General features: G+C 33.6%; 1 pseudogene; it reads left to right on the top strand.

Annotated features, from left to right (window-relative positions):
- Nucleotides 1-1,579: 1,579 nt before the first annotated feature.
- LOC132637199 (uncharacterized) lies at nt 1,580-10,581 on the top strand (annotated as a pseudogene).
- Nucleotides 10,582-11,156: the final 575 nt, after the last annotated feature.

Raw genomic sequence — 11,156 nt, 5'->3', positions numbered from 1 at the left:
AAAAATGACATGAGAATGTTGAGCCACTATTGACTCCTCGATTTTATTTATGGATGACGACTACATTTCCTTTAAGATTTCCAAAGGTGTATTAATTGACTTCTTACAAGATTATGACCGCTTTTTATGTTCCTTCTTGATATCATTATTCATATCAGAATTCTTCATTGACAGTCCCACCTTATAATAATTGTTCCTTCAAGGTGAGACATGACGATCATGATTCATATATAATGCAAACGGAGGTTACCGACCTTACGTCACTCCGATGGAGATACAGTTTTTCCTTGGGCTCTCCTGCATGTTAGGTATATGATATAAGTATATGATATGTATATGCACACAGGGGATATGGGGAAAGGTGAGGCGCTATAGACGCATAGCCACCTGATCAGCTGGCATATCATGATTTCATCCCGGACGCGGGGTGCCCGGACGCGGGATATATATGGGTTATGGATCGGGCCGTACGTTCCTCGGCACTAACATATTATAATTATGGATCGGGCCGTACGTTCCTCGGCACTACTATTGTATTGATATGAGGATCGGGCTGCACGTTCCGCAGTAAAGCATTATTAAGCATGCATGGATCCGCCTTAAGGGGCAAGCAGATATCGGTTATTTTCTTGTTCTACTTTACTTTATTATTCTTACCTTATTTATTGATGCATGCCTTATATACTCAGTACAATGTTCGTACTGACATCCTTTTCGTTTGGATGCTGTGCTCATGCCCACAGGTAGACAGGGAGACGCCGCAGATCCGTAGGAGCCATCCGCAGATTACAGGAGCACTCCATTTTTCCGGAGGTGCTATTCGGTTGATCCTTTTGTGTATATGGGTGTATGTTATCCAATAGAGGCTCGTAGATGCTAGATGTGGGTTATGTGGTTCCACGATGTGGATAGTATGTATGTGTATAAGTTTATTGAAATATGTTCTCGTATTAAAGCAGTATATTTTTGTAATGAAAAATCCGATACTTCTTAAAGTTAACAGGAAATCAATGAATGATCGTTAAATGGGGTAAGGAAATGATAGTACGAGCGGTGCTTGGTGGGTAGCCCCGGGTACCCGTCGCGGCCCCTAGTCGGGTCGTGACACTCATGATCTTCAAAAGAAGGGTGAAATAGATGTTCAACAAGTTCGCTCAAGTGATAACTTAGCAGATTTGTTCACTAAAGCATTACCAACCTCAACATTTGAGAAGCTAACATACAAGATTGGAATGCGTCGTCTTCGAGACATTAAGTGATGTTTCCAACAGGGGGAGTAAATACGCGCTGCACTCTTTTTCCCTTAGCTAAGGTTTTGTCCCATTGGATTTTCCTGGTAAGCTTTTTAATGAGGCACCAAGCAATGTGTATTACAAATAACTATGTATAGTACTTTTCTTTCACTAGAATTTTTAGTTTACATGACATCCAAGGGAGAGTGTTATGAATAAATGGTGGATAGCATGTGGATGCCATGTGGTCATTTACTGTAGCAAGCTATCTTGCCCAAGTTTCACTTAGCCTATAAATAGGCATTTGTGGGGTAGATGAAAATACACATCCTAAAAATATAGAAAAGTATTACTCCCTTTGCTCTCTTTCTCTCTCTCCCTTTTATTGCTTAATTTGTATGCAGTTTTATTTTACAGCAAGTTGTGGGGTAGATGAAAATACACATCCTAAAAATATAGAAAAGTATTACTCCCTTTGCGCTCTCTCTCTCCCTTTTATTGCTTAATTTGTACGCAGTTTTATTTTACAGCAAGGAGTACTTTGTGAGGAAGGACTTATCCCTTTAGATAACCAAAAAAAAAAAAAAAATACAGAGAAAAAAAGTTATGAGCTATCCCTTTGTAATAATTTAAGCATTTCTCTCGGCGGATTTAGAAAGAGAAAAACACATAAATGAAATTGGTCCACAGTGAAGAGCTTAAAGAACACACACAAAAAGAAAGACTCTTGGTAGAGACGGTTCAAAATCATGGCTTCTTCCCCCAACTCCGTCAAAGATAACGACTTTACAAGTAGTAGTAGTAATTCAAGAAATCCGAACCAACAAACGGTGACAATCAACCTAAATGAAGAAACCCTAGACCGTATCAGTCAATTGCCAGACTCACTCCTAATTCAAATTCTCTCTCTTTTGCCCACAAAGGATGCATTCGCAACATGTATTCTCTCGAAAAGGTGGCAGTATCTCTGGACTTTTATTCATAACACATAGACTTCACTCGTAACAATTATAGGTCTGATGATAAATTCGCATCATTTGTTGACTATGTATTAGCTCATTCCGTTTCTCACAAAATTAAAAATTTGTGCTCAACTGCACTCCTCCGTATGGACATTACTTTCCGATACGTACCTATGCACACGATTCGCTGATCATCACATGGCTTAGTTTTGCTGTTGAAAAAAAAGTAAAAGATGTTGTGTTATGTTTAGATGAAGAGAGAGGAAGTTGCGCGTTGCCTGAATCTTTCTACACCTGTTCGTCTTTGATAAGTTTAGCATTTTCAGGATGTTGCTTTTATCATGACGTGGTTGTATCGTGGAAGTCTTTGAAGAGCATATATTTTGAGTTTGGGTGGTTATGGGATAAACATATTGTGAATGTATTGCCGGTTGTCCTACATTGGAAACTATGCAGTTATTTTGTGTTGAGGGTTTTAGTCGTGGACGTTAGGTTTTCGAAGTTGAAGAGATTGAAGTTGAATCATTATTCATTGCTTGATGATGGAAGAGATCATTCCTTGGAAAGTATTACACCCCATTTTCAAGAATTGGAAATTTCAGGAGATCTTTATGATCGTAAATGTAGATGGATATAAATTAGTCATGTAATTTTGTATATAAAAAATAAGATTTATAAATAAAACAAGAATAATAATAATACTATCATATTCCCGCATATCTTCTAACAAATCTTGCAGGAAAAAAAATACAAGAGAAATAAAGAGAAGGAACAAATTGCCAAAGAAAAGAAGAGAACCACTTATGCATCTACAACTCCGTAGACACATCTGTGAAAATTTACAGTCACATATATGGCATCCGCAGACACGTCCGTCACCACAATCGTATCCACAGACGCGTCCGTCACCACAGTCGTATCTATGGCATCCACAGACGCGTCCGTCACCACAGTCGCATCTATGGCATCCACAGATGTGTCTATGGAGAAAAAGTCAGGCATCCATTTCTACAACTATCAAGCTGCTCTGAAGACAAAGGGGATCCAATTTTTAGCAAGATACAAGAATTAGTCTTTGTCCATTTCTCTTCTTTTCTTTGTAGGATAACATTTTCTATTTTTTTTTTTGTTTTTCTTACTCCATAATGGAGTAATTTCTTTCTGTTGGGATAGTTGAGGAAGCTTGATATATTTATAATACTATCTCAGTTTTTATATGTTCTTGGCTTGCAACTTTTGATTTATATTTCAAACTGTGCTGGAATGATTATTTCAATTCATTATTATCACGTCTACATATTTTATCTCTAAGTTATTCTTATATTAATTTTGTAATTCTAGCGGATCAAAATTAATATATAATAACCAATGAGTACAATAGCAGAGTGAGGGTAATTTTTAGTATTATTATTCCAAATATTTATCTTATTTCTTCCAGTCCTAATTCTCACGGAGGGATTGACTCAAATAAGTTTATTGATTTAAATGGTCTTTATTTTATTTCTTTAAATCCTAATTCTCACGGAGAGATTGACTCAAATAACTTTATTGGTTTAAAGGCTAATCGCAAGAAGTCTTTACTCCTGTAGCACAATTCAAGCAAGAAAATATTTTAGTTTAATCGTCACTAGTTTTAAAGCAATTAATTGACATAACCTCACGGAGTGTTAATTAATTATTTATTTCTTAGTGTGAAAATATAATTGTATTAGCAATAAGCAAATATTCCTTAGAGAAATTCATGTAGAAACTGAGATTTTATCGTAAAAATATATCAAGTGAATTCAGCAGTTCCCAACTCTTTTTATATATAACTTTTTCGGAAGTGATTTGTTTTTAATTTAAGTAATTTTAATTTCAAAAACTCACCTTTCATCAATTTGATTCTCTCAAATAGTAACAAAGATAATAGAAATTTGTAGCATAGGTTGTTCCAATCTCTGTGGGACAATATTTTAAACTTTGCTATAATTTGACGGAGTACGAGCAGAAAACTCCATACACACGCCTCGTCAAATTTTTGGCGCCGTTGCCGGGGATTGGTAAACATCTACTTCAGATTAATTATTTTATTAATACTTTGAGATTTTTTTTTAACTATACATTCAAGTATTTTATTTCCTAGTACCTGACAAGTGCTACGGTACTAAAACTCGAAGCTATTATTATTATATTAATATTATAATGTTATATTGAATATTATAATATTAGTTTAATATTATTATTATTATATTATATTATATTATTAGTATTATATTATATTTATATATATTTTTTTATATTATTACTCTATATATTATCATTATTTAACTATCTTCATTTTTTTTCTAGCACATAACAAGTGTTAGGGAGAAAGACTTGAAAAGAAAAAAAAAATCCTAAAGAGAACTCATTGCATGCACCTTCAAAATGAATCTTAATCAACCACGCAGAAATCTTGTCGGAAGTCATTGTCAAGTGATTATCACTTGTAACCTTTGTGGTGGGAACCATCAGACATTGAATTGCCCATCAGTTATTTATGAATATGAATATGATTGCGAACTCTTTGATGAGTTCTCATATGGTGATTTAGAGAAATCAAAAGACATTGAAAAGTTACCGATTAGAATCAACCAAACGTCAGTTACTTGTGATTATTGTGGTAAAATCACCTCAGTCGTGAACGTCAAGCAGGTAACACTTTCTCATATGGTGGTTCTCGGAGACTGAAAGATATTGAAGAATTAATTGATAAAATAAGACAGAGGTCAGTCACATGTGCTTTTTGTGGAGGCAACCACCAAATCTTTGAATGCCAAACAAGTAACACAATCTCATACGGTATTTCTGAAAAACTAAAAGACATTGAAGAATTAATCCATCAAAGGAAAATCAAAGACATTGAGGAATTAATCAATCAAAGGTCTGTTATTTGTGAATATAATATTGTGGTGCTGGAAGTCACCTTAGTCATGAATGCCAATCAGGTAATCCTATCTTTTTTATTTCATTTTATGAACAATCTCGTTATGTTTCAAGTTCTTCCAAATGTAATGATTTTTATGGGTATAATTGCAATTCAGAATGCTATGAACACCCAAATTTTGTATGGAATCAAATTAAGACAAGTCAACCATCACAAGAGGAGAATAAAAGCTTGAAAGAATATGTGCATAATTCTATAGAAGAGAAATATGCACATAATCATACAGTCATAACTAGCCTAACAACTAAATTAAATCAATTGGTAAATTTGGCAATCTCCTTAAGTTGTGATGATAAACACTTAAATGAAACAACATCATTTGAGGATGGATCAACTCGAGAAGATGAGCTTTATGAGAAAGATGCTACAACTCAGAAAGGAAATTTAGATCCAGTGGAGATAGCTAACAATGAAGGTTTGATTGAGTTTGAATTATCTGTTGGTGATCAATGCATACCTTATTTTTCTTATCCACATAAATTGACTAATTTGAAAGAACATGAAAATGAAGAGGTCATAAGCACGAATGAAATTAATGAATATTCCTTTGATTATTATTCTTCAACTTCTTTAGATCATTATGACTTTGTTGATTTTGTTATTGGAGATTTTCAGGAAAATGCATGCAATGATTTGGTAAAAGAATGCAAAATTAAATTTGGGATCATCATGTATGAGAGATCTTCCCCTCAAGGTATGGCCAACAAAAAACGAGATTTGAAAAAAAAAATGCTTTATGATGTTCTTAGTTAAATGAACTCTACAAGGAACCAGAAAAAGCGAAAAAGAAACCTTGATTCACAATTAGGGGTGAAGTACACAAGTTCTCGGAGAAAAAAAAAAAGATTTAAGGGAGATTCTTTACCCCTCTTGTTTTTAAAGTATGTGTCATGAGGACATGACACAATTTAAGTGTGGGAGTAGAAGAACATATATTTATATATGTATTTTTTTTCTTTCTTTTAATCTTTTTTCTAGTTATATATTTGATTTTTTTGATTTTTTTTTTCGTGAGTTTTTTTTCCTTCAATTTTTCTTTTATCTTCCCGTAGCCATTGAGGATGAAGCAATGAAACCTTATAAGTCTAGTAAGGAGGAGTGAAAGTGCACTTGATTAATTGAGTTGGTTAATAACCATATCAATGTACAACTAGATACAAAATGATGGCCTCTGCAAAAACAATGTCACTTATACAGGAGTAACTCCATAGTGATTGGCATGCCTGAGTGACTGGTTAATCAACTGTATTTTTTTTTTCATTATTGGCACAGGTAATTTTCTAGTTTATATTCAAGCTAGGCTCTGAAAGTTAACAGAATTAACAAATGAACTTATTGCACACAGAGGTGTGTGATTGCAGTTTCTTTCAAGCTTTCTTCTGCAGTTGTATATCTGAAAGCCAAAAAGATTTTGATTTTTCTTATATATAGAGAGATTAAAAAAAATTCCCTATTATAATTATACCTTTTGTAAATTGGTAATTTATCAAAATAATTTTTATCATCCTATGTCAAATATATATTTTCTATAGTTACCAAATAACTTTCTTGTTTGTGAGTTTATTTTTGTGAAGGCAAGAACAAGTATCTCCAACATTTAGTAGGACATCCTGAGATTGAGAAGCATTATGGTCAAAAGCAAGGAGAATTCACAATCTTTATGCTAGAACTTGCCCTGAATGTCTTTCAAAGCGAAATTCTAGACAACACTAATTTTTGAAAAATGAAATTAGGTTTTCTTTGTTTACCTCAACCTTTTATAAATATTGCACCCGAAAAAAAAAAAAAAACCTTAGCACCCATTTTGAAGACTATAACCTATTTTTTTCTTTGAAAACCTACACGTTGCCCAAATTTAAATACACAAATTCATCCTTATAATTTGAAAAGTCCTTTTTCAGAAAATAAGTTTGGAGCTCATTTTGAAAAAGAATCAGAACTATTGAAAAAAAAAAAAAGACAATTTTATGGACAAACATTAGAAAAGTACCTCGAAAATAAAGAGAAAAAAAGGAGGAAAAGATGAAAGATAAAGAAAAAAAATGTATCTGAAAAGGTTGATCTTAGAAATATTGTACTCCAAAGCTGGAAAAGGCAAGTCACTATAAATATAACCTTTATCCTACCAGCCTGAAGCCAACATTACCAGTCAGAAAAAGACCTAAAAGATTTTAAAAATCAGTGATTAGTCTACATTAGTGGAGATAGACATAAAGGGCAAGCCTATGGACAAAAGATGAAGAATAATCAGTGCAAATGTTCATAAAGGTCCAAAAAGTAAGAAGATGCAGCTCTTGTTGAATAAAAATAAAAGCAAAAACAAGGTAAAGATTGGATAAGTATAGAAAAATTATAAAGTTGAAAGTATGATAAATTTTATTTGATTAAATTTTCATTTTACAAGAGTAGTAATAATTTCTAAAATATTCCGATATATATATATATATATATATATATATATATATATATCGGAGGACGAGTAAAAATTCAAATGTGGAGGAATTTGATGGATATAAATTAGTCATGTAATATTGTATATAAAAAAAATAAGATTTATAAATAAAACATGAATAATATTATCATATTCCAGCATATCTTCTAACAAATCTTGCAGGAAAAAGAATACAAGAGAAATAAAGAGAAGGAACAAATTGCCAAAGAAAAGAAGAGAACCACTTATGCCTCTACAACTCCGTAGACACATCCGTGAAAATTTACAGTCACATCTATGGCATCCGCAGTCGCTTCCGTCACCACAATCGCATCTATAGCATCCACAGACGCGTTCGTCACTACAGTCGCATCTATGGCATCCACAGACGCGTCAGTCACCACAGTCATATCTATGGCATCCACAGACGCGTCCGTCACCACAGTCGCATCTATGGAGAAAAAGTCAAGCATCCATTTCTACAAGTATCAAGCTACTCTAAAGACAAAGGGGATCCAATTTTTAGCAAGATACAAGAATTGGTCTTGGTCCATTTCTCTTCTTTTCTTTGTAGGATAACATTTTCTATTTTTTTTTTTTTTTAGTTTTTCTTACTCCATAATGGAGTAATTTCTTTCTGTTGGGATAGTTGAGGAAGCTTGATATATTTATAATACTATCTCAGTTTTTATATGTTCTTGGCTTGAAATTTTTTATTTATATTTCAAACTGTGCTGGAATGATTATTTCAATTCATTATTATCACGTCTACATATTTTATCTCTAAGTTATTCTTATATTAATTTTGTAATTCTCGCGGAGCAAAATTAATATATAATAACCAATGAGTACAATAGCAGAGTGAGAGTAATTTTTAGTATTATTATTCCAAATCTTTATCTTATTTCTTCCGGTCCTAATTCTCACGGAGGGATTGACTCAAATAAGTTTATTGATTTAAATGGTCTTTATTTTATTTCTTTCAGTCCTAATTCTCACGGAGGGATTGACTCAAATAAGTTTATTGATTTAAATGGTCTTTATTTTATTTCTTTCAATCCTAATTCTCACGGAAGGATTGACTCAAATAACTTTATTGATTTAAAGGCTAATTGCAAGAGGTCTTTACTCCTGTAGCACAATTCAAGCAAGAAAATATTTCAGTTTAATCGTCACTAGTTTTAAAGCAATTAATTGACATAACCTCACGGAGTGTTAATTAATTATTTATTTCTTAGTGTGAAAATATAATTGTATTAGCAATAAGCAATTATTCCTTAGAGAAATGCATGTAGAAACTGAGATTTTATCGTAAAAATATATCAAGTGAATTCAGCAGTTCCCAACTCTTTTTATATATAACTCTTCCGGAAGTGATTTGTTTTTAATTTAAGTAATTTTAGTTTCAAAAACTCACCTTTCATCAATTTGATTCTCTTAAATAGTAACAAAGATAATAGAAATTTGTAACATAGGTTGTTCCAATCTCTGTGGGACGATATCTTAAACTTTGCTATAATTTGACAGAGTACGAGCAGAAAAATCTAAACACATTGGCCTCGTTAGTAGACTTGTAGATGTGTCCTCCGTGGTTAATGCTAAGCTTACTTTCAACATTGTTTGTATCAAATACGTCTACGCTATGGCTGGCCGAGTATTTGACGATGCGGAAGACAGTTGTCGTGACTATCATCAAGTTTTTATGAACCTTGTCCAAGATTATCTTCAAAAGTTGAATTATGCAGTCGAGTTAACAATGGGAACTTGGTTCACAGAGGTTCTTTTTTAACTTTAAATCAAAAGTCTTACTTTCCCTGATTGATCTTTAGCTGCTTACTTGCTTGGCATACAGTTGCATAATGTAAGCATATAAAATTGTGAACCTTCGCACAAATTTCACAAAAGCAATTTATAATTACCGAAATTTGTGTCCTTTTGTAATTTTTCGATGTCCAGTACTTCTTTTATCATACCGGTAAAAGCTATAGTATCACTTAACTCTATGCTGTGAAGTACTTTTGTTTTGTTGTTATTACTTTCTCCGATCTTTACTAGTTTCATTGGGTTTACTGCTCCAGATCCTGTGCATGTTGCAGTTCAAAGAAGTACCGATTCCAAAATTACAATGCAAATATCTAATGCTGGAGTTGCATATGAATGAGTTTAGTTTGTATGGAGCAGCTGTCCTTTTGCAAACCTCGCCTCAAGCGGAGACACTCAGCATAGACGTAAAAGCTACGCTTGTAACTTCCTGTTGCCTTTTATCTCTTTATATATCTGTTCATTTTTTGAAACTTTAACGATATCCTTAATTGTCAGTAAGAGGATTTGCTTATGTCACTATAAAGTTCATGATAATATGGTTGGTCTTGTTGCTTTCTTTTGGCAAATAAGCTCTGAAACGAAAAGGATTATTGTGTTATCAATCTTCTTGGGTTACCTATGCCATGATTAATCTTTATGACAGGAATAGCAATTATAATCATTGCCCAGGTACCATTACAATTGTTGGTTTTAAAAAATTTCTGTACAGAACACTTCTAGTTTAAAATCACATTTTTTTTCACTTTTGCTTAGTTTCCATTAGGCTTACCTGCATTTGGTTCTGATTATATTCTCTCTTTCCAACGTGAACATTGCCCCTGCCACTTTGAGTTAAGATATTTGGCCAAGGGAGATAATATCGATTTGCAAAGTTGGATTTCAAGCATTACCTTTCCCAAGCTCAAGAATGTAAAGATTCTCATTTCCTCTGGGATGTGCATGAAGAATCATCTCAAACGGGGTTATGACAAGAAGCTTTTCAAACTTTCTGAATTTCTGTTAAATAATGGGTCGGTTTTGGAGAAGTTTGTTTTCTTATCAAAGAGAAGAAGGTGTGAGATATGTTTGATAAACCGCGTGTCCCGATATTTATTTCGTTTATCTGAGAATTTGCTAGGTTGCTCAAGATCCTCCACCCACTGTGTAATTATCTTCCAGGAGTGAGCTTTTCATAACTAGACTGCAAGTAGTTTTCTGTCTCTGTATATAAGAAGTGTCGCTTTATGTTGAGTTTTGCAAATAATGAGCAAAAAGAAAAGCCGACCTTTGCTTTTCCACGCTTTTTTACATTTCAGTTCAGATACGTTGCTCGACTTGCGCCTTTGCACGCTCGACCGCTCCCCCATCCCACCTGGCCCATTCTAGCGGGGAATAACTTCAATCCGTAGAAGATGCATCCTCAAGGGCTGAGTGATTATGCCAGTGATCAAGATATCAACCACATAAATAGGTAGTAAAATGGTTATGGACCCACGATGACGAAAAGTAAGTGATGCGTCGGCATGAATCTTTAACTTCTCTATGTAAGTAGTTACTACGCTTTTGACTTACCCTTATGGCACCCCAAATATTATACTAGCTTCGTTTCTCATGAAGCTTTCGTTATTGCATTTTTTATGCTGTACATGTGCATTGAGATTTTCTGCAACTGTTGTTTTCCTGGAACTTTGAAGATGAGCAGAAAACCCGCAATTGCTATGATAATTAGCTACATGAAATGTTGTGTTTTTCCACCTTTG

This window comes from Lycium barbarum, chromosome 4 (genome assembly GCF_019175385.1).
Source record: "Lycium barbarum isolate Lr01 chromosome 4, ASM1917538v2, whole genome shotgun sequence".
In the NCBI taxonomy this organism is placed as follows: domain Eukaryota; kingdom Viridiplantae; phylum Streptophyta; class Magnoliopsida; order Solanales; family Solanaceae; genus Lycium; species Lycium barbarum.
This window is presented reverse-complemented; position numbering and strand designations above follow the sequence as displayed.